The following is a 24,686-nucleotide window of genomic DNA, read 5'->3' on the forward strand; positions in this document are numbered from 1 at the left end:
AAAGCATAAAACTTGATGCAATAATCACAGGGTAAAATTCAATAGTCTGTACCACTTGAGAGGTCAGGCCCAACGATCGCAACAACTTAAAATATGAAAATTGAGAGCTGCTTTAAGATTTGTGTATAGGTCAATAAAATTTACACTGCTTATGAAGTGCTCCTGGTAGACATAAAGTTAACTCGCTGTAGCTTCTTGCTCATTTCTGCCCTTTGTAATCTCTTTTCCAATCCACTATCCTTCTGCTCGTGGGTTTGTTGCCATGTCTTCCGATCACATTTCCATCTGTGTTCAAGATGTCCTTCACCCTGCTTTGCTCCCTTACCCATTTCTTTACTCCCCCGTCACCCTTCTTAATAGCAGACATGCATCTTGCTCTGCCATTCAGCTGTTCCATACATATACACTCTCTACATTTCATCACTGTCAGCCTCCTCTTTATTTTCTGCCTTGAGGGAGACACATCTGAGCAAAGATCTCTGGAGGACTGGCAGGGAGGGATTGACAGGGACTCTGGCATACAGCCACTGGATGCCAACACATTCAAAACTTGGGTTAAATAGCTTCTGAATCCTTGCTCTCATGATTGATCTCTTGTTTCTTTCTACACTGGTAAAGATAGGCAAAAAAGAGGTGTATCCTTATCAAATCTTGAAGGTCAAATGACTCAGCTGAGTAGCCTTTATTTGAATTGAAGCTTCTGAAATTAATTTGACAAAAAGAGTTTGATATATTGGCAATTTGGAAAGGAAACCAGAATTTTGGGATCACTAAACTGGAGGGATTTCCAAGGTCATCAAACTGTCATCCCACAAGTGGAAGAAACTATGACAAGACGCTAAATCCAAAGCGCTCCATTCTTCCATTGCCACCATACACGCCAGTGGCCACAAAACACTCCACCAACATATAGCAAACAAACACTTACAGCACAGGAGACCAAAACCTGCAATACTATAAACAAAATGAAAGCGAGCACAGCACTATAGTTTCTTACTCCAGCTGAGGAATACATCAGGTGAAAACTTTTCAAGCAGACTGACCTCAGATACGTGTTATTTGAGCATGGGAAAAAATGGTGTTATTTTCATGAGTCAGAGGGTCCAAGAGACGTATTTTACAGACACATGATTACATCCTAGGAGCAGTCAGGATTCCTACAATCTCACAAAGCCACAGAGGAGAGGCACTCCCATGGGGCTGAGGAGGGCACGGTTCCGAGCCTTCTGGTGGACAAAGCCAGGACTGATCAAGATCTGGCCATATAGAAAAAAGACCACCTTTGCGGGAGGCATCGGCCTGTCAGCCTTGCACAGCCTCTGAGAAATAGCTAGGCTTTGATGGAAAACAGGCCTTGGAAGAAAGATAAGAGGCTGTTGAGCTATGCCAAGGTGGCAGGGAAAAACAACGGACAGCTGCAACACTAAACTGTGGAAAAGTACTGAACTGTGAGAAGTTACTGCCGCGAGAACAGCACGTGAACGAGCGGGTGATTGGTCTGCACAGTGCGTGTTAGAGTGGTCTTATGCTGATAGGAGAAAAGGTTGATAGCTGTCTAATTGCTGATTTGTTAACTATGAAGTAAGAGCTTTACCGACAGCATCCGAGAGCATAAGTATGTACTGTTGTAACAATAAACTCTTTCTTTCTGGATTTCATCGGGAGTCCGTGCCTCAGTTGCCACACACCTTGCCATGCTACTCTGCTGATTGAAGAAGAGGTAGGTCAAGAGAAATTGAATTTCAAGGGGGATCTGATCAGCCCCCAGGCTCCTGTTTGCCATGCATGTGAACTGGATAATCCACTGTTCCCTGTGACATTGAAAATTTCCCCCAGTGTATTTTAGCTCAGAAAGGACCTGAACAGGAACTGGAGCAAACCAGTAGATAGATCCCGAGTGACAGATTTTAGTTAGAAGCCATCGCTTATTTATTTATTTTTTAACTTCTTGCTTGTGATAAGATTTTTCAAGATTACAGACAGAAACTGCATCAAATTACTGTATAATTTAGTGTTTCAAATACTTTTTCCGTGGCTATATATGTCTGGCACACTCCTGCAGTAAGTATTGAAGGGAGAGAATTAGTTCTCTGGCTGACAAAAACAAAACTGTAACATTTGTCTTCAACAGAAACCAATTCCCCTTTCCTCTGGTTCCCCACCCCTCATTTTGGGACAAAGTATAATACACTCTTGATCTGTCAAAATAGTTCACTTAGGTAAAAATAGAAACCTTTCCTCTATGGGAGAAGATATTTTTTTCCCTTTAAAATTTAGAAATGATCTTAAGTTAAATGTCATTCAGCTAAAAGAACCTGAAATATTTCAAGGTTTTCCCAAATTCTATCAACCTTATCCTCCCTCAGCTGAAACTATTTGACCCAAATTCATAAATGCTTTTCACTAACATGAACAAGGTATTACTGTCAGGAAAAAAAAAAAAGACATAAAGAAAAGAAGTTTTGTTTGAATGTTTCCTTATTTCTAGCCAGAGACAAAACTGCCATCATGTTCATGGGACAAAAGCTGGGTTCCTGTGTCCTCTAACTCTCCTCCAAGGTAAGTAATTCACAATCATTTTTCCTCTTATGCTGGGGAACAAAGTGCTTAATTTCACTGGGTTTTTTTTGGTGGGTGGTTTTTTTCTTTCTGCTAATTGCAGTGGTGGACAATTTAAAAGATACACGCTTAAAATCTGTGAAAGCTTTCCTAATGTAAGTATATTGGATAGGGACGCTGAGAACTCACAAACTAACAAACAGATAAATACATGGACACTGCCATGTGCTTTCACACATTGCATTAGGACTAAGAAAGAGAAAGGAAGGGAATAAACCTGCTGAAGGAAACACTTGCATTAATGACATTTAGGGAGTAAGTTGCTATAAGCAGTATTAGAATGTTCAAAGCAACAAAGACATTAAAAGAATGTGGTAAAAATAGGTAAGAAGCTTCTTCAACATTTCTCTTAGAAAAAGCAAGGAATTACATTTTTTGGATCTGGTTCTTTGCTTCAGTACCGCTGCTTTGTGGGACTTGAGCATGGAAAGAAAGGGACCTAAATCACAGATATACATTTCCAGGGGACAATATAAGTGGGGTAAGAAAGTCCTATTATAAGGGGGCAATCAAGCTCCAACTGATCAGGGCAACTGCTTTACCTTCAAGTTCAATAGGCAGAGGAGGGCTAGAAAGGAGAGTAATCCTTATCTGGATAAGAACTGTTAGAAATGACTGGTAAGCTTCTGCAAGCTAGTCCCTTTGGGGGATGCTGGAAGAAGGGATCAATTGCTAAAAATGATGTATGTCCAAACATATTTGTCCAGGTTCCTCCGAGTGCGATTTGCCTCTAACAGGAATATCAGGGTTGCAGTTTCCTTCCATCAAATCCTGACTGCATGAAACTCATACATGTTCTGTGACTACAAATCTGAAAATGATTAAAATTTCCTGTGGGAAATTATGAATGCCTTTCATTTAAGGAAGCTCATAACTTTTGTTTAGAAATTATCATTTTGATTTGTACCTTTAATAGAATGGAATACTGTAAATGGATTTACATATTAGATTATAATTGTGTAAGTAAAATTAATTACATTTAATACCATCTGTGTAGGTACTTAATGAAGGAACTAGAAATTCAAATCTGTCAGTTGGAACTCAGTAATTTTTTTTAAAATATGAGCTGTACCTGGAAGTGTTGAGTTGAGTGCAACTGTATTTTGATCATCTGGCTGATTGATTTCTGCGCCATTGAGTTTGATTTCAGAAGGACTGTATTTTGGACAGTTAGGGGGTCCCAACTCTCTCACGACCATCTTCGTCCTCTGTTTAGCTGCCACTCACTCTATATAACTGCCAGATTTTTCTGTACCCCAAAAGCTAGTCCTAATAACCTCAGATGCATAATACTTTATACATTTCTGACAAAAATAAAGGTTCTTCACAGCACAAAGGACTTTGAAATCTATCTCCAGCTGAAGAAGGAATGGGAGCTCAATCCATTAACAATTCAGCCATATAAATCTTGGCTAGTGCACATATTGGATTTAGCTTTTGTTTTACTATTGTAACTGAAAAACTGCAATACAATTCCCTGTGGGATGTTAAAAACCGGGTAGTATAGGTCCTTCAGAAAATTCAAATGCGTAATTCTCACCCAGGAGCAAACTTTTATGACAGTTTTTAAAGCTTCTGAAAAACAGTTGGTTGCAGTGATTGAAGCTGAAGTGAGATTCGCATCCATTTTCTAATGCCTTAAAAATAACAACAGGAATAATGGCCCCTACACAATAGAGATGTAAAAAATTAGAGGTTTCACCAAAAGAGTTATTTAGATGAGAAAATTATAGCTGCACGTTTGCACATCTGCACCTTGACAATCATATCCATGAGAATGTTGTAATTGCCATGAATTATGCAAAATGCTAATTAAGAACTCTAATTCACTAATCATCTCACAGGGTCATAACTAGAGCTGAATTTTATTAAGGACATACAATTCTGTGAAATGAATTTCTGCACTATACATCTCTTTTCAGAGGAAAGAAGGGAGGGCATGCCGTCTTTGTGGTTTAGTTGGAAGGAAGGAATTCAAGATGAAGCTCTCTGGGCAGCCCAGCCACTGGCATCCTTTATGACTTCTGATGAACATCTTTGTTCCTCAGTTTCCCCCTGTATAAAATCAGGAAACTACCCTCCTACCCTCCCCAGCAATGTGTAAGGCTTAGTATGCGCATGTTTGTAACATCACCTATGTAATGTTGCATAACTCTTCAAAAAGCTACCTAAAAATTTCTGAGTGTGCTGATGTCTCTGTTAAAAAACAAGAAAGAAGAATTTGCTGCTAATATGCAACTGGTATCTCTTATGAAAGTTTGAGGCAGAGGAAAAAAAAAAAAAAAAAAGGCTCTGACTACCCTGGAGCCAGGAAAGAAGGAAGGAACACACTGTACTTCAGGTTACTATTTTGCTGACGAACAGGGATCATCACATGGAAAGACTACTCTAATTTGATATGGTATATTTGCAAAATGTTACTGACCCAGAGATGACAGAGCTAACCTTCAGAGATTCTCCTGAGGCAATGTTTAACAATATAAAACTACAAGACTGCATCAGCTTAAGGAAATTGCACCCATGTGGACGGACACAGTCAGGCGAATCCTCAGAGGAAAATGCAGCAATTCTAAAAAAGATCTCAATGCCTCATTCCCATTAAAGTTGCTGGGGGGGAAGCTTTCAGATCCATTAGCTGGTGCTAAAGATCTCTGTTACAGAGGCTGGATATCACATCTTGGAAATACTACAGGCAGGCAGATGATAGATACAGACACAGACAATAAAATCAACTACACTCCCCAGTTCTTGTGCTATCGAGTTTCTCAGCTGTCCTGCAGTTACACATTGTGCACACGTGCTGAGAAGTATGGGACTGCTAATACAATTATATCAATGTCTGTCTGCACCAATCTTTCTAGTGGAGACAAATCTTTCTCTGCAGCACTGATCAAGGCTTCCAAACGCACATTTGACCTAACAAGAAATTCACACCGAAGTGTTTTGGCAGACTACAGAAATACACTTCAGGTTAAAGATGGCATAAAGTATTCACTGTAAAGCAAGCTGCTTTATGTCATCCATCTAGTGGATAAAGCAGATGTGGAGATCTATGTTTGCTGAGAGAATACATCAGCCTTGTTATACCAATAACAGAAACTGACACCAACTTCACGGCTACCAGGGGAGGTTTCCAAATTGGTGACAGTAAAACATTCATTTCCCTCTTTTTGAGGTCTGTCTGCTTATATATGTTATGTTCTAAATTATGGCAAATTTACAGCCAGAATACAAGAGGAGGAAAAAGTCTCAGGACTGGTCACAATTTTAACATCTGAGAGTATGTTGGCACCAAGGGAGACCCAGCTGGATGAAGCACCTCTCATACTGGGGCTAGACAGGGCCCCAGGAGACAACCTGCTCAGCATCCTCTTCCCACTAACCAGGGGGAAGCAAGAGGAGATGATCTCAGGAAGGAAAATCAGGACACCAGGAGAAAATGTAAATGCATATAGGCTACTTTTGCCATTTTCTGTGCGTAGCCAGAAGCAGAAAGCTGGAAGACAGGTTGAGGTAACACTAGGGTTTCCTGCCATGCATCCCTCCTGAGCGCTTCAACCCTGCCTGCAGAGTGCCTGCTGGGGAACTGCCAGGGCAAAAGCCAGAAATGCTTGCAGGGAAATGTTTCCTCACCAGGACTCAGCTACCAGTGCTTGCTAGCTACAGCTTGGCAAATCATTCCTAAGAATTAGAATTTCACAGAAACGAGCTGCTATTTGCTAACACAAAGTGGGCTATGTGGTCATAGGCCAAAACCTGACCAGGTGTAAAGCAAACTCCACTAATAAGAGAGGACCTAGCTTGATATTTTCTGGGATGAATGCACCTACTTTTCAGCAGTGGGCAAAAAGGAAGGAAATACATGATAAAGCACAAAAATAAATTCAATTAGAAGAAAATTGCTAATGTTCTATTTTCATCTTTTCTAATTTATATCTCTTCGTTAAATAAATTAAATTAAATAAAACCAATTTCAAAATATAATCAAATCCAAAGAGCAGTCTTGCAGCATCTACTGACAAAACAGATAGAGGATGCTCCACGAAGAGGGCAGAACGAGTAATTCTTCCTCGAACTGACTGCTCTGGTATTACTGTCAATTAACAGGAAGACGGCCAGGGAACTCAATGCTGACAGCATTGCAAATGCAACCCATAACATTTTGCAATTCTGCTGACTTGGTTAAAGTTGTTAGTGTTCATTCTGACTGCCATGCTGACAGGTGTGGCCAGGTGAGCTTGTGGGTCATAATACAGGACTGACAACCAAGAATTGTAGATTCATTGTATGGATCTGCCATGGACCTGCTACAGGAGCCAAGGGAAAGTCATTTAATCAGGCTGTGAATCTAGGATATCATCTCCGGGTTTTTTCCACCTCTGCTCTCTATTTTGTTGAGCTGCAAGCAGCGTGACTGACAAGCTCCCACTGAGTGTCTGTATTCCACCTGACACAGAGTCCCCAACATAGGAAAAAGCCTCTAGGACAGCAGGAGCCCCTCAAATGATAAAAACTCATTATCCTCTTGGTTCTACATCCAAAACATGAGCATTTGACATTCTTGGAAGGGTGTCGTGACTGTCAATTGCCACATATTTCCACTGTGTATTCAGCTTAGTATTATTATTGTCAGTCATAGAAGGAGTGTGGATATATGATAACACAACAGAGATAAACTGCATAGATGCAAACTCGAAAATGAGCAGCTCAGGTTAGAGACAGGGTATGACCTAAAATGTTCTTCAAGATATGTCACCAATGTTGGTATGGCAATAGCAGAAAAGTGTCTTGCTTAAAGCAAATACCCACTCAGATTCTCCTCCCCTCTGGCAGAGCTCCCCTGGCAGCCCTGGCCCAGTGTTCTGCACATACCAACAATTCAGTGATGAGAGGGTCAAACACAAGATCTACCAGGTAAACCACAGGGACTCTCCTCATTCAAATCAGAGCAACAGGGAATGGCTTAATTTGTTAAAAGTGGTGAACAGCACAAAAAAAGAGCTTGGAAAAGGGTCTCTCTCTAGGGAGGAGACATGCCTGCTGACCCTTACAGTGACCACAGATATCTTCAGGTGCCCATCAGTTGGAGAAACAGCGCCCTGATCTTGAAAGTGTGGGAAGTGCACTGCTGAGCCAAGTCTTCCTGTGGTGGGAAAATGCAATATTAAAAGCATTCCATTCCTGCACCATTTGCAGTGGAGCTGAATGAAGGAAGCAATCAGTTTGTTCTTTAGGAGGAATAATCACAAAGCAGCAAATGACTAGAAGTCAATATTTATTAAACTGCAAGCCAGTTGCATTTTATGAGCGCCAAAAGTGAGAACATTATTATAAGATCTGATAAATCAAAGCACTGAGAGTAAACACACTGTGTAAGCTACAATTATATGCCTCTGCAAGATCAATAATTCAAGAGGTTTCATCCACATTATGCATGATGGCCTATGGGAAGTTGGCCTCTTGAGAGTGCTTGCTTGGGCTGAGAACAGATGCAGGGGCTTTTGAAGAATTCCTGTCTCCAAATTTCAAGTGGTCGACTATCATACTTTCAGAGATGCAGGAACAATACAATTATCTATAGTGGGTGGGAGGGCAGCTATTTCTTCTCTGCTAATACCAGGTGCAGAAGGCTCTGTGGGGACAAAATCCACAAGCTTTGCAGGGAGCACCTACCTCCTAAGGGAACGCTGCACCGTTAAGATCTTCTTGGTGCTAATTAAAAGCCAACACAGTGTGTTAAGGACCACCATTCTGAACTGAAGTACCCACTCCAGCAAAAGGAGCTTAGGAGAAGTGCTTCTGTCACTCTTCCTATGGACTATTCTCAGCACAGCATCTGATCAATGTAAACTTTAAACAAACAAGCACGCTGGTTTCTCTCTCACTGAATACGTGCAGACTCAGTGTATTAGCATGGAGCAGAGGGGGAAGGGGAATAACTGCCCTGCCTTCTCTTCTGGGTGACACCACCTGCAGAGGTAACAGCCCTCCAAGACATCTCTAGCCAGCCAGCCACACAGAGGGTCACGGTGAGTTGTAGGAGAGAATCGATATTGTGATGAACCCTCAGAGAGATTGCTCTCCAGTTCTTCCACTGCTCAATGAAACTGTCTCCCTTCTCATGTCAGCAGCAAAACTCCCAGGATTTTAAGTGAGTTATTCTAGTGTCCATCTGTTGATGTAAATTCTCCTAAAAAGCTCTATAAATTGCCCTCCTGCATTGGGCATAATCAATATCACTCCTTCTTGCCCTCCCCAAGATAGCACTTGTATTTTTCTGAAGAATGCTCTCAAACACAAAGACTGCTTGACCTTTACTGCATATCCAGGGCCTGATTATTTCTTAGCCTTCTTGTTTAGAAGGGTACCTGCCTTGCTGTGACTCACTTACAGTCTGCTGGAGTAGCTTCCATGCTGAGTCTACTGATCAGCCAAAGATTCATTTATCAGCGGATGAGGTTATGAGGTTGTCTTAGCTACACTCCCCAGCAACCTGCTTGATACTGATTTCATTTGCAGTAATAGTACCATAAAGTAAACAGCTTTGCCTTTGTTATTTGCTTTAAAGTAATCAATGCAGTGTGCACTCATTCACTCTGAGGCTTAATCAAATTAACTATATTTGTTCCCCACTTATTGCTATGGATTTCAGTTCTAATTAAGCTCCTAATCCATGAAGTTGTTTTCTTCCTGGGATAGTATAGGAAAGGCTGTTCCCACCTTCTCCCCCCTCCCCCTCACACAGGGTTATGTCAATTGGAAAGCTGTTTCCTTAAAGAAGATGCAGTTACTTCTGCTATCAAGTTGCCAAAACTCAATGCCATCGAGCTTCTAATTAAAAATCTAAATAACTTGAAAAGGGATAAATAAATAACTCCAGAAGGGTAGTCAGTTAGCCGAGCTTATCAGAAATACGTTGGCATATGCCAACGCAGAATCTCATTTTCTAAGGATGGCTTAGTTTTCAGGCAAACTTCAGCAATGTGTTTATAAAACCAGATTGCTTTAAGAGGCGGTAATTCTCTCTAGTTGGGAATACTGTGTTTTCCTAAAGAAACTAGAGCCATGCTCTCTTTGTTTCTGTCTACTAATCCTCCATCAAAACTTCTGAACTTTTTGATCCAACTTAATTACATTTGGCAGAAAGATGGACATTTCAAAGATACTGTTTTCCTGCAGTTGTTGGAAACAGCTGGACAGGGAGGTGAGAGACCCAAGTTAGTGCTCAAAGAGGAGGAAGCTGTATATGTATGAGTTTAACCACATGCTTAGTAGGCAACAGAAAAGCTACAAGGCACAGAGCTGTAAAGAGTAATTCCTTACAAGAATCCACCTCTCTCTGCCATACTTGTTTCTGCTACTAGCACAAAAGCAACTGCTTCTTGCAGACCCCTCTGAGTCTATTCTCACAGTGGTACTACCTGCAGCCCCAGCCCTGCAAGGAACTGGGCTCCTTTGCCTAGGGCTGAAAGCTTTCAGTTCTTTCTGAACTTGGACTTAACATTTTATTCCCAAAACAGTCAAAACAGAGTTCCAAATTTTAAAAACTCAGTAACTTTTTTTTTATGGTTTTGCTGGATCAAATTATTTAATTTACCGTGACTTAATGGATACTTTTGGTCACCTGATATAAGCCTGTTTTATGCAGGAAGGGTTTTCTCTGAAAGAAATTGTCTGTAGTAGGTAAATTTAAGATTGTGCTTAAGAGCAGTAATTAATATTTGAAACAATGACAACTCCTATTAATACAGTCATGAAACAACCCAGGGGGATCAACAGAGATTATGATTTGTGGTGAACAGCTGCTTCTTTCAGGAAACCCTAGCCTCAACACCTCACAAACCCACATCATTCCAAACCTGCCCAAGTAAAAGCAAATGTCCATATTTTTCAGGTTAATTTCTCAAGATTGTTCAGTTAAGTGTAACCGTTATTAACCATGTCTTGGCATTTAGCCTAAGAAAAGTATATTAAAATGATTTAAATAAAATCCTGCAAAATTAAGAGGAATACCAACTGGAGATTATTTTTTTTTTAATCAGAATTTTTTTATTTTTTGCCTATCCATGTTTTTGAAAGGCAGGATAACAGCATTGTAGGGACCGTATTCACTGTCACTTGTGAAAATTCCACTTTAAAATATTTAGATATTATGCCTTCTACCCAGGAAGTCCCAGCTAACATATACGTTTCTATATTAGTCAAAATTTTATATACCAATTCTAGCCTATTGTAAATGATACAGAAGGATGTCTGACTACATCTGCAGTCACTGAAGCATCAAAAGTGCAAATAAGAACCTGGGTAGCCAAGCTGCTTGGAGGTTTTCCTGCTCACAATTTAAGTAGGATTAAAATATAATGGACTGTTGCTCTCAAAACTTAAGCATACAAATACATATCTACATGCTTGCACCTTTACGAGAACTGTGGAGTTGATGAAAGGAACTCCACTATGCACTCACTGAAGATGTCTGGTTAAGCATACATCTAAAAGCTTTCCTATAGAGTGATCACAATGCATAAAGCTGGCCAAGTGAAGAAAATTAGGATGAGGAATCTTTGATTCAACAACCTCATTCACCATAAACGTTAACTGCAGTTGTCTTTCCCCAGAGGTAGCAGCATTTCAGAGAAGCATCCATGATTTCTACATCAAATGTACTTGTCAAAAGCACCGGCCAGAACTACATCGCTGTCATAGCTCAGCTATCATTATTACTTTCTACTCTGATTACAGATGAGTACCATATGCAGTATTTGCATGCATATGGACAATGCTGTGTTCTAGCTAGCAACTACCATCCTGCCTGCAAAGATCCTGACTGATTTTAAGCACTTCTGAGTGTTCGGACGAAACATTACTACCCCAAGTCTAATGTTTTAAAACTTGGATGCTTTAAATTAAGTCATTAAATCCATACTTACTCAGTGCATAAGTGTCCTGAATTCCTGAATAGCTCTCTAAATCAAATCTTACCTAGATCAAATCAATCATATTAACACATTTCTTTAAAGTCTCAGCAGGTGACTTTCCAGAGAAACCTGTGGAGCCACAGAGTTTGATTGCCATTGGAAGACCTGATCTGCTCTGAAAGCTGTCAGGTTTAAGGGGAATCCTCAGTGAGTCTGGGGTAAACAGTGCTCTTTTATCCCTGCTGCAGAGCCACTCTATCCCAGGCAGCAGAGCACTCCCCAGGTACCCCACACAACCTTCATTTCATGACAGATACAAAATCTCTGATATTTTGCAGTGAACTTCCTAAGAGAGAGTCATGATATTTTCCTCTTCTTTGCCCTAATCTTCACACACAGCCTGGCAATATTTCACAGTGGTGCAAGAATGAAATGGAGCATATTTCTGTTGAAGTGCTCCATTAAGCAACAGCAGAAAATTAACAGGTGCCACAAAGCGATCAAAAGTGACTCACTGTCTCCTCTTGGCTAGAAAAAACAAGGTTTGGAGGGAAAAAGAGGAGTCATGAAGCAGGAACAATAACTGTGAAAGGCACTAGACAAAGAAGAGACTGCATGGAATTCCTCAGACTCCATACAAAACCAGGCAATGGGATTACAAATCATGCTAGAAAAAGCAAGAAATAGATTTTGTATTTTGAAGTAAAAAACCAGATTGGCTCCAACAGGTCCATGTCTTTCCTGTGCTGGAGGCTCCAGAGCTGGACACAGTACCCCAGGTGGGGTCTCACCTAGAGAGTAGAGGGGCAGAATCACCTCCCTTGACCTGCTGGCCACACTTCTTTTGATGCAGCCCAGGATACAATTGGCTTTTGGGTTGTGAGCGCATTGCCGGGTCAGGTCCAGCTTTTCATCCACCAGTACCCCCAAGTCCTTCCACCTCATGGCTGCTCTCAATCCTTTCATCCCCCAGCCTGTATTGATACTGGGGGTTGTCCCGACCCAGGTGCAGGGTGTTGCACTTGGCCTTGTTGAACCTCATGAGGTTCACATGGCCCACTTCTTGAGCTTGTCCAGGTCCCTCTTGATGGCATCCTGATGCATAAAGATCTGTAATGCCACTTTTTTAGCCTGCTTCAGCACAACAGACTTGTCATGCCAACACTCACCCACTGCAATGAGCCTGCTATCAGTAAAGGCATGCCTATCTCTGCCAGCTCCTGAAGCTCACCCCTGCCCATCATGGCTGTTATGGCATCAGAGGGAACAGGGAGCAGAAGCACGATGGGATAGGTCTGAACTGAAATTGCTGCTATCACTGCTCAGCATCTGTACATGCACAATCACATGGACTCTCTGCCTTCCTGCACTTTTTTCTTCTTTTTTCATATCTGTCAGCTAAACCAAAGATCCAAATGCAAAATGTAGCACTTGGGAAAATTATGTGGGTTTGTGGCACTCCCTGGAGGGCTCTGGGTCTGTGAAGCAATGAATGGATTATAATGAGTCATAAATATAGTACTTTCATCTGTGACAGGATCCTATTCTGCTATTCATATAATGTAAAGGCAAACTGCCCATTTTCTTCAGACCAGTAATCTGAAATCTCAAAGAGGGAATGAAAAATAAAGAGAAAGCATCTCTAGGCACAAATTAAGCAGACAAATATGCAAGACAACATATTTAGCAGCAGCTTTGGGAACTTTGAATAAGAAAAATAGGTGCAATTGTCTTTTAATTATTCCAAAACATAATACTGGAACAGCTAGATCAGAACAGAAGAACCATATTCAGGAGAAGAAATGAGGATGCAGTTGTACTTATGATTACTCTTCATTTTTGTGACCCCTTTGAATATCTTGCTGTAAGGCACATCCTCAAACTCTACTGCAGGTTTTACAAATTAGAGTTATTTACAAAAATCACTCTCCACCCAAAAAAGGTGAGCCTTTCTTCTTCCCTGTATGTGAGTCACCTCACATTAGAAACAGTTTGCTGAGCTCTGGCTTACCTGCTCAGCCACAACGTTCTCACTGCCTACTTGCCTGCTTCTGCTAATACTATCAGCTACCATTACTTTGACAGCATGCCTAATATAGAGATCTTTTGTATCCAAGCTGGTAAGTAACCAGCTTCCAGGCAGTCTGCTGCACTCTGGGTCTGAAAAAAACTGTCAGTCATCCTCCTTTAAAGCAGCATTTGGATAAACCAGATGGACTATTCCTTCTCTGAAATCACACCCACTGAGTGGATCCATTGCAAATGGCAAGTTTGCATGGGTTAAATTGAATGACAGCAGACAGATTGCTGATTTTCAGTAATTACAGGGGCCATCTTCCCAGGCTTTTCTGCTTAAAAGAGGAACACACTTTTCATATTTCTGGCTGAAAAAAATCCTGCCATGGTTGTCCTCATTGCAGCCCAATCCTAGTGATAACCCCCTCAATATCCCTGCACCATATTGATGTTAAAGCAAATAAAGAACTGGGTATCCCATGCCTGCATGTCACTCCACCTGCAAACTATTGTTTGCAATGGTTCCCCAAAAAGGCCACAGGACTTTGTCCCTGTCCAGACCACACACAGGTAGCAAGTATTTGAAATATAAGCACAAACATTCTGGATCGGTTCAATGCCTGTAGAAGAGGGACACAGCACAGGGATTTAGGGACTTTGAGGGAAAAGGGTGTAAGTAAAGACATGCAGACATCAGCAAGGACTAGCTTTCCTGAGCTTTGGATCAGTACTGTAGCATGCACCTACGGAGACTTTTGTCTTAAAATAACAACAAAGCATGAGGGACAAGCATATATATTGAATCAGCGCAGTTTGTCTGCACTCTAAGAGCACTAATAAGCACACAGCTCAAGCAGAGAGCTGAGCAGAGATATGAATGCCAACATGTTTCCAAGGCTGAGAAAAAAAGATTCCTTCTTGATGTTCTTCCCAGCTGTTGCTAAGAAGTTTTGCTGCTTTTTTTTTTTCCCTGCATTTGCCAAGAGACCTTTCTAGAAAATTTGCATATGGATATTACCCACTTAAAATGGAAGAGAAATCATGGCTCAAGTGAGATGATTCTCCGGTACTGACATAACTAAAAGAAAGCAAGTGACATCAATGAAAAGCAGTGGCTGAGGTTTCCAGAAGTAGATGACTACAGTCACTTGTTTTCACTTTAATGGAGACTGCTCAGAGCAGTGTTGAATATTAGGCTACTTATTTTGGTATTTCAGGCCATCCAAATAGGACTTTAAGACAGACCCAATGACGAAAAAAAGAACCATGAGTTTTCTCATGTGCTTTGTACTTCAGTATTCCCCCCCACCCAGCAGTGTCCATTTTCCTATAAAGTGTTTACACTCACATTAGAATAGCAAAACCAGAATTTCTTTTCATCTCTCAGTGGCTTTTTCAATTTCCATTTCCCAGTAATGTTTCCCTTTCCAAACTAACTTAAGACCCTTTCCCCACCTCCTTCTACAATTTCCACTTTTTTTTGTATATGCTTGTTTGTAATTTTAGACTGCAATTCCAACATCAACCCCCTGCTTTCTTGCAAGGACTTTCAAAAGAGCCTGAAGGAGTTAGGCATACAACTCCCAGACATATAACTTGTTAAAGCATCACTGAAAGTCCCAGCCCATATGGAAAGCAAAAACAGCTCTCCAGAAGGAGACTTATGATCCATCAGAAAGCCAGTTTTCCATGATTTGCAGCCATCAGCGGCTCCCAGTATTGTAACTAACCCCACATGTGAACAGTCCCATCGACTCCAAGGGAATTGCTCATAGCTTGAAGTTAACAATAATTATGCAGATCTTACAGAGCATTTGCGCTCTCTGTCTCAGAGACATGTTAAGGAGGTCAATACTTTTATTCCCATTGTACAGATAAGGAAATGGAGGTGATACAACTGACCCAACCTGAATGGCAGAGCCAGGATAAATACCATGATGAATAAAGGCTACCGGTTATTACCCTGCTTGCAAAGTGTTTAATTACTAGAGTCTCATAAGAAAATTTATGAAATAGAATCCATTTCCCTGTTCTCCCTCTTTCCCGAGCACTGATTCCGGCTAATCATCATTCATCCTTCATGCCACCACACGAAAGTTAACTACAGAAAGAATAAAAAGAGTATTTATACAGCTAAAGAAGGATTTACATAGCTGGTTCCTTAGGAGCTTTTACTATGTACTGGATCAAAAATCAATTTTTTAAAAAATGCCTAAATAAATACATATTTGCCTTATAGACTGTAATAGCTCATTCAGAGCCCTGATGATGCAGTAGGGAAACAAACTTCACTCTTGGATATTACTACAGGAAGTTCCTACTCACCTGCAGGTGTGCAGGTCCACTCACCTAAACCACCACCACACTACAGTTCCCACTGCAGAGGCTTTGCTTCTTATGCCAGACTGACCACTGGCAGGAGGAAATGCCGTGTCTTATGGCAATCTCAGACCTACCCAGGATACCCTGTCATTTGCTATGCAAAAATTGCGTGCTGGTTTTCAGTTTAAACAACTAGTGTGCATTGCAGCTTTAGCGCTGTTACACACAGCTTGCTCCTTACTTTATGTATTCTTATCTGGGACAACTAAGCATCTAAACCACTAGGAATATGCTAAGGGTCAGGTTTTTTTATCAGCAGCATGAGTTTCTTGCTGCCTGCCCTACAAGTGTGTCTGATCTTTAGAATCCAACTTTCTTTTCTGTAGCAGAAGGGCTATATTTATCTTGTATCTAGCTCATCTTCCACTTCCACATGACAAGAGTTAGTTTAATGTTAAAAATGATGTTGTTTCAGGCCTTCATGCTTCTGGGCACTGAGAAAAGAGTAGGCAGAGCTGTGAATATGTAATCTTGGCATGACTTTCGCTTTCCATTTCCTTTACTGGCCACTAGTGGGATATTACAACAAATTTATTTCTGGCAAAACTAATTCTGTAAGAGATTTCTATCTCCTTTTGCGTAATTATTTTTTGGCTTGGACTTTTTGCTGATTATCTTTAAATTAATTGTGAGAGGAGGGGGAGATTTCTTTGGGTCTTTTGGTCTCCAAAGTATTGAAAATACTTTTTTTCATTTCTGTCTCCTTCAGACACATCCAGAGTGTCCATGAGACAATTTACAAAAGTTCCCAACAAAATTCTCAGTTCTTTGACACCCTGTGAACCTCCTTTTCATTCTCCTTTTCCATGCCAGTGTCGAGACTTTTTGTCGCTTTAAAAAAAGCACTGGCTTTCTTTTAAAGCCCACATTAAGTACATATACCAGATCAGAAAGAGAATAACCTGTGCTTACCTTCTGCTGGTTCAGGTACCAACATGACATTCCGCACTCTGCAGTAATACTTGTCAGTGTTATTAATTCCTGTAACTCAGTCTTTGGGTTTAAAGTAAACTACCCACTACGCTGGGCTGTTCTGTACAGCAGTTTCCCCATGATTTTCATTTAAAACAAACAATAAATGGAGTCACTTCCAGTTTCTAGCCTTTATTTGCTCGCCTGGGGAATTGAAAGTGTTTCTTGCTGGTGGTTTGTTCTGTTCAATAGCTTTTTCCATGGACAACTTTCTGATACCTGATAGCCCCCAATGGTCCACAGCTATCTATTGGTAAAAGTTGCTGGCAGAGAATCTAGCACATAATTTTATGCACCTATGTAATGTGTGTGTAAAAATGACACCAGAAATTGATTTAGCTATTACAACAGCCAGAGCACTGCCTATCCTCTTTTTGTAGTCTGTTGACTACAGATGGTGCTGGATAACCCAAATTAAGGGCTCATGCAATCTGAAACAAGAAGCATGTATTAAACATTTACAGCAAGAAATGCAAACACCAAATGCAAATAAATAGGGTTTCCCACGGGTCCCTTCTCTTTTGTTGTCCAGAGAGTATTTTCTAACGAAAATGTTATTTTTAGTATTGTATCTGTGTGATACAATAAGCCTTATACAAATTACTACAGAAAGTCTGTGGAAACACATATTCAGGTTATATGCAGTTACAAAACTGGTGTTTGGGGAACCATCTAATAGAAGTGTAGTTTGCACCCTTGGGACTTACTTTATAGTGGGATCCAAACAGCATTTTATCCGGTTAGAATCAAGTTTCTGCCATGATATTTAAGCTTACTATCTTGGCTTTTGTCTCTCTGACTAGACATTTTTAACTCCCTGCACTGAGCAATATTTAGCAGGGCAGCTTTCTCTCTATGAAACACTTGCACATCCGAAGAGCTTGAAAAGGCTTAGTAAGCAATTAGTAGATTGCAAGATTTTATAAACACTAGCAATCTCTTATTCAAGAAAAACATGATCTAGAAAACAAAAATTATTCTAAAAAATCCTACAAAATTATTTCATAAGATCTTGCTTTCATGTTTTACCATATATTTTTCCGAAGTTATGACTAATTTCACTTATCAGATACTATCTTTCTCCCTCAGGAATTTCTTTTCTTTCTTATTTTTTTTCCCCAAAGGCATAACATTTTCACAGAAGATGATTTATGACAATGTGGTGATTTTACAGCAAAAAAATTCCTCTTTTATGGGGGCCTCAATACATCCAAATCAAAACACTTCTTATGTTAGAAAGGCCTTTAATTCATCATTCTACTGAAATGTAGAGAAGGACTAACAGCCTCAGTACACAGGCATGGATCTGGTCTGGCTAAGAGGCATGGGCACAGTCGTTTGGGCAGACACAGGACACTGCTCCAACCTCCACAGGATTTCTGCTAACTAGTTAAGCACATGAAGGACCTTGATACCAGTCAGTTACAACTCAAAATACAAGAGGGAATTTAAGAGCAATATGGGATGCTTTACTTAAAGCAATTTTTTCTGTCAACTCAGGTACACAGGTCTTTCTTCAAGTTAAATCATTTATAACAATTTAGAAGGGGAAGTTGAAGGGCAGGCTGCTTTTGGAATTATGGGTACATAAAACATAGTGAGACACATCATCTGATCCAGCATCTTCCAGAATGCCCTTGTCATGCTTTTCTCTCACTACAAGCCTGGTCCCAAAACTCACTGATGGCCACTCTGTGCAGTTGCTTGTGGATTTCATCCTAGGGATACCCTCCATTGGTCTGTGCTATTTGTGCAGTTAGCATGTATGTCAGCATTTGCTCACATAGATAGAGAGAAGGAAATAAGCTAAGAGTAGTGGGCTAGGGTTGCTATTGATTTAGTTAACATTAATTAATCAAAAATGCTTACATAAAGATCATTGGTTAGTTTCTCTGATAAAGATTTGCCTATTAAAGAAAAGCATTGCAGGTCCAGGGGTACTGTGGTAAATGCAGATTATCAAGAGACTTTTTCAGTTCACTGACACCACTCATGGAGTCCCAGAAATGGCCCCTGGATGAGAGCAATCCTCAAAAGTACTGATCCTCCTGCCAGCAGTAAGCAAGACAGCAGAGATAGGCTAGAACAGGCAACTGGCTCAAGCAGACAAAAGAATACTAAAGAAAGTTAACCTTCATGTAACTTCTGCAAGGCTTAAATTTTGTTTAAAAATGTAAACAAATTTAAGGTGTCCTCCAGGTGTCCACGGAGTCTTTACACCCTGACTAATTTGATTTTCACCTGTGCTACAAACATGGAGCCAACATTAGCTGCAAGGTGCCCTGCAGTCTGGGACAATGCCATACTTATCACATACAAATTCAGACAGGACCTGTAGATAAGTCTCAGGTAGTTCACTCTTTGCATAGCCACAACTCAACTGCTTCTTAAAAGCCTTCATATTATAGGCATTTACTGAATGGGAAAGAAAGGTGGGATGCATCTCCAACCACTTTGCTTGAGATTATATTGAAGGCACATATTCATACCATCTTATTTTAAGCACTTAATTTAGGTGCCAAAATTATTCAACTGATCAGACTACCAGAGAGTGCCCCACAACACATCAGTCAGGCAGCAGTCAGCATCTGACAGAGGCATCTCTTTTGCCAACCACAGAAGGAGGCGTGAATTATCTCTGCAAAGTATCTCATCTCAGTCTTTCAACTAATTCTGCTACTAGAGACATTGCACTTTACTCCATAAGTAGTTCAGTGAAATTAAAAGAGTTGGAAATATTGTTATGACTGGTCCTGCCCCATGAAGTCCGCAGGACTACATCCGCTGTCATGCCATCAAGAGTCAGGGCACAGAAGTCTTTCCATCCCCATTACTCTGCTTCCTGCAGATTTACTTGATAAGAGAGAATCCCTGTTGTGAAGGCTTTACAATCTACATAATCAGAGAAACTACACAAACCAAACTGAACAAACCAGGGGTAAGGACGTGTGGCAGGCTGGTAATTGTGTGGATAAGGGTACCTGCAAGCCTTGATTTGGATGTTCAATTACAGAACGAGGACAGATGCCTCCAAAATAAAGGAGCCACTTATTGGCTGCATTCAGGTGCTGTGCAACTCTCGATGGGGTTTTATAAAAATTCTGCCTAGTGGACACGACATTATTGTACAGCAGATGAGCACTCTTATAAGGTTCAGCATCTGGTGTCCCACCTGTCAAGTAGTTTCCTATGAGCAAAATTTTGGAAACCCTAGGCTGCAAGGATCTGTATGGGCTAATGACACGAGAAAACCACTGGTAGGCAAATGGTTTAATTGAACAATGCAAGCAATTAAGAAACATAGGTCTGAGACCTTTTTCCTCATTTCTTTTTCCTACATCACTGCTTATATAGTAGGTTCACACAAAACACAGCAATCTAACACTTGAATATGTTTTGATGTCAGTGCTCAGTCATAGAAATTTTTCTGTGAATTATTCCATTCTTCTTTTTGGAGGCACTTTCTGCAAACCATGAACAATTGATCTATATTGCTCCAAATGCTTATTAGAATGAGGACCATTTAAAATGTCTGCATGACAGACACATGTGATCACCTGACCAAGGAGCTGCTGCCACACTATGCAACATTTTTGAGCAACAAGGTCCCAAACTGAACTTGTCCCAACTCCATGAGAAGGCATTGGGGTAGGGGGGCAGGGAGAAGAGAGAAAATCAGTAAAAAAAAATTATCACACACATTTGCGTAAGTAATTGAAGAGTGGAGCAGAAAAAGACTTGATTCCATGAATAAATTATTCATTGCAAATTATTCACTCAGCTCCAATAAATAGAGATAGCCTCTCTTTGCTTTTTCAGAGAAAAAAGAATCCACAGTATTCCACAGAAGCCAAAAAGGAAATATTAGAGATATTATTTACACTTAAACAGAACAAATTATTCACAGGGTGCTGAAAGCAATCTCTTCAACCAACCAACTGTCAAGAAGCCAAATTTTCAGAAGGGCGCAGCACTGAGCAACTCCTGCTATAGCCTACTGAAAATCCACCCACTTCATGGACATGCCTAAATAAGAGCTGGCACTTTTGGAAACCTGCCCTTGGCTTCCCCTACTCACACGCTATGCACTCTACCTTACACAGGCTGGCCCACACAGCCATACATTCTCTCTTGAATGGTATTATCTGCAGAGTGACAAAGACAACCTACAGCATCTTCAGATGCAGTGGGGGAGAGTATAAAGAGAAATCCCTGCATCCTTCCCACCCTTCCACGTTTTTCCAAACTCCTCAAAGGGGGCAATGAAGCCCTCTCTCTACAGGCTGAATGCTGGCGAGAAAGTAGCAAGACCAGAACAGACTCTCTAGTTTTAATAAAGCTGTCAGGGTTGACATATAGTATCTACTGCTTTTCCGTTCTCCTCCATCTCAAGCAGGATGGAGGGATTATGCAGATGAGCCACTATATTGTGTCTGGCTGAGAAACATTGTCCTGTATGCTTGGCATAGCCTGAATTCATTTCTATACCCCTGAATGCCCACAGCTACGAAATGCCTTGGTGGGATAAACACCTTAACAAAGCTGTTTAGCAGATTCACTAAATGGTTCTGGCAGGCAAACACGTTTCTAGTGAATGGGAGAATGTGCCCTCATTCCCCTTCCTCACTCTCAAATCTTTGAAGTTTTATTTATGTTGTACGTAAAAATAAGACATTTAATCAGGGATCACGAGCTCTTAAAGTTACACTGCTTTTTCCACGCACAGAAATGTCATCCCGACTGTAAAACCTCTTCCACTTCCCAGCCACAGAATGAGCCACCACAAGTTTTTCACTGCTAGTTCATTTCTGCATACATCCACACTTTAGGAGGCATGAAGAAAAGGGAGTGAAGCTTTCAACACAGCAGCCCTATTCAGCTAAAGAGAAGCTGAGGCCCTTCATTTCCCTCTCCATAAGCTGCATGCTCTAGAAAGGAGGTATTGACTGTCCTTATGGCAGGCAACACAAACCTGCATCCTCCTAAAGATGTGTAGAGTCCAGAAGCCAAGGAGTTTGTATGGACTCTGCAGGACTGAGTCCTAGTATTATCACAACTGCTGCGGGCAAGTCCTGTCACTGTTTCACTGCTGCTTCCCCTCCTGCAAAAGCTCAGGCCCAAGAAGCCATTTTTCTTGTATCCATTTATAAGCAGTCTTGGTCACTCAGCCACTCAGAGCCACTGCAGCTTTCTCACCCAGGCTTTACATCTGGATTTCACTACCGCTATCACAGCACATGGTCAGGACAAACACTGTGTGCATGGTGTGACCTTACCCAAGGCTCCTCCAGACACACGCAATCAACAACATGGAAGACCATAATTATGTTCTTTAACACTATTCCTTTGTATCATGATTATGCTCTCTGAAAGTCAGATAAATTATATATTCTTCCCAAGAAGAATGAAAAATAACAAATCCTTAACGTAACTTGAAGCCCCTCTGTGCTGTGGAACAGGTGTAATAAAAAAGATTACACATATTAACTCACTACACTACTATTATGAAACTGCAGCCATAAGAATGCATCCCCAACTGATATCTTTTAAGAAGGTTACATCCTAGTGCAACCTGAAGTATTAATGAAGCAAAAGCTTGGGCCAGATGAAGCCCAGATACAGCAGAGGTACTTTATCAAGTTATCGCAATTCCTTTCCTGCACTAGGAATACTGCAGTTGATTACAGTGAATCATGACAGCATGGACTGCTAAAAAGTAGGCATTGTAATTTGATTGTTGATCTGGTATCTATTCTTTCTCTTTTCTGTCTCTCACAGGGAGAAGAATAAGGAGTAATAGCACATCAAAACAAAGAAAGCTTTAAATACCAGCCTAGACACATTACCTTGGCTTCCGTGTTTTGTTAGTATTTTAAGAATGAATTGACAGGTTTGACAAGATGGGTATCGAAAGAATTTGAAAAAATGTCAAAGCTATAGGATCTAATCAAGACAGACTGTACAGGCAGCTTCTGCAGAAGAAAGGGCTGTGTGCAGGTGGGCTGCATACTAAAACTCAGAAGGGCAGGCAGTCACCGCAGGTTTTTTCCTGATTTTAGGGAAACAGAGATCAATGTTGTGAATCTCTATAAACAATCTGGAAAAAAGCTTCTGCTCCCATCTTACCTTTCCTTGTTAGGCAACCCACCCACCCACTATTTTCCCTCCCCCCTACCCTGATTAGCTCCATTAAATTTCCATATAGGCAGGTGAAGTTGTGGCTGATAGCAGGTCTTTGTCATGCGAAGCATGAAGGCAAAGAGTTGCTGCAATGCATCTGAAAAATGGCAGGCTTCACAGCACATTGCCTCAAGAGGTTAGGTCCAATTAGAATATCATCCAAGATCAGTTTTAATTTAGCTTCTATTTATGACTACTTGGCTTAATAAATTAATTTAGTTTACTGTGCAAACAAAACCACAAGTCTGGGAAGGTGAACAGATTCATAAGATGATTTCTGGAGAGGATGCCTTCAACCACAAGCTGAATAAGAAACTCTAATGACTTGGCCTGTGACAGTTTCAAATAATATCTCCTTGATTCTACTGAAGTCTAGGCTTATTCTTTACATGTTTCTTTGCTGAATGAGGGAAAGCTGACAAATAAATGGTAAATAGAGATAGATTAATAGTAAATGGAAATCGATTAATAGTAAATAGTGATAAATACAGTTGTCTTATTCTTTCTCAGCAGCAGGACCCTGATTCAAGGCGGCACTTGGGCATATGTTGCTATAAGCACACAGTTAAGAGCTTTCTCTTCCTATTTCTGTATTGTTTTAGCCGGTTTCCTTAGAGGTTCTTAATCACAACCACATTTCCCATCTAGCAAAGAGGAGGTCATCGCTGGCTATTTTACCCACTTGTTCAGCACCTCTTCTCTTCCCTGGGATCCTTCCTCTACAACAGCCACCCAGATTTGCCTCTTCCTCCTTAGTCTCTGCCCAGACCATCCTTTTGCAAGTAGTTCTGGCTCTGCACCAGTCTTCCTAGTCAGAATCCACTCTCAGCTTTCTCCCCAGGCTCTGCACCTGCCGGCTGTTTTCTAGAGTTCTGTGCCTGCTACCCAGGGAAAGAATTTACAGTAGCCCCCTTGACTGGATGCCTGATGAGCAGAGAAGGCACAGAAGCTGAGGGGGAGCTTGGCGAGACATTCAGGGTTCTTAGATGAAACCACTAGGAGAAGAAAACTGAGCAACAGCAGGGTCATATTCAAAGGATCCAATCCCTTCAGTAACCATGTCTGAGCAAAGACTGAGATTGAGACATTTCCTATATTGCACTCCAGAAGGAGCCCAGCCAAAGACCTGGGTGCCCATGACATGCAGAGCAGAGACACAAAGGTGGAAAAGCCAAGCAAAGTAGCAGAACTTCTCCAGGCATTTCTGCACCTGTAGCATGTGAGTTAAAACTGAAGTCAGTGGTATGTGTCCAAGAGTTGTCACTGCTATATGCGAGTTATTTCCCTGATCTCCATGCAAATGCTGCATCCCTCCTTTTGATTTCAATAAAATCCCTGGGAGCCTTTCTCTGAGCAATCACTTGTTCAACAGACATTCTAGGTTCACATCATCCATGAAAGAGTCCAAACACCAGAGGCTGAAGAAAGCTGCACCCCTTTTGTTTATAAGCAATGGTGTTTAAACTGTTCTCAAGCACTCTCAACAATTTGCATTCCTTTTTGCAAAACAGGACAAATCCATCTGACATATGCTAGGTTCAGAGCGCAGAGAGTTTTTCGAAATCAAAAGGAAAAAGAAAAGCTGCAGGAAGGGATTCGGAG

The 24,686-nt window shown here is 40.9% G+C and overlaps 1 long non-coding RNA gene across 2 annotated transcripts; it reads left to right on the forward strand.

Moving 5' to 3' along the window:
* The first annotated feature begins 1,491 nt into the window (after positions 1-1,491).
* Positions 1,492-24,431, forward strand: LOC141942876 (uncharacterized). Of its 2 annotated transcripts, XR_012628767.1 has the most exons (4): positions 1,492-1,720; positions 2,489-2,559; positions 4,542-4,719; positions 22,683-24,431. It is a non-coding gene; the product is annotated as an uncharacterized LOC141942876 (long non-coding RNA). The 2 variants fall into 2 exon arrangements; XR_012628766.1 differs by lacking the exon at positions 22,683-24,431 and having other exon boundaries at positions 1,497-1,720; positions 4,542-4,796.
* Positions 24,432-24,686: the final 255 nt, after the last annotated feature.

This window comes from Strix uralensis, chromosome 4 (assembly GCF_047716275.1).
Source record: "Strix uralensis isolate ZFMK-TIS-50842 chromosome 4, bStrUra1, whole genome shotgun sequence".
Classification (NCBI taxonomy): domain Eukaryota; kingdom Metazoa; phylum Chordata; class Aves; order Strigiformes; family Strigidae; genus Strix; species Strix uralensis.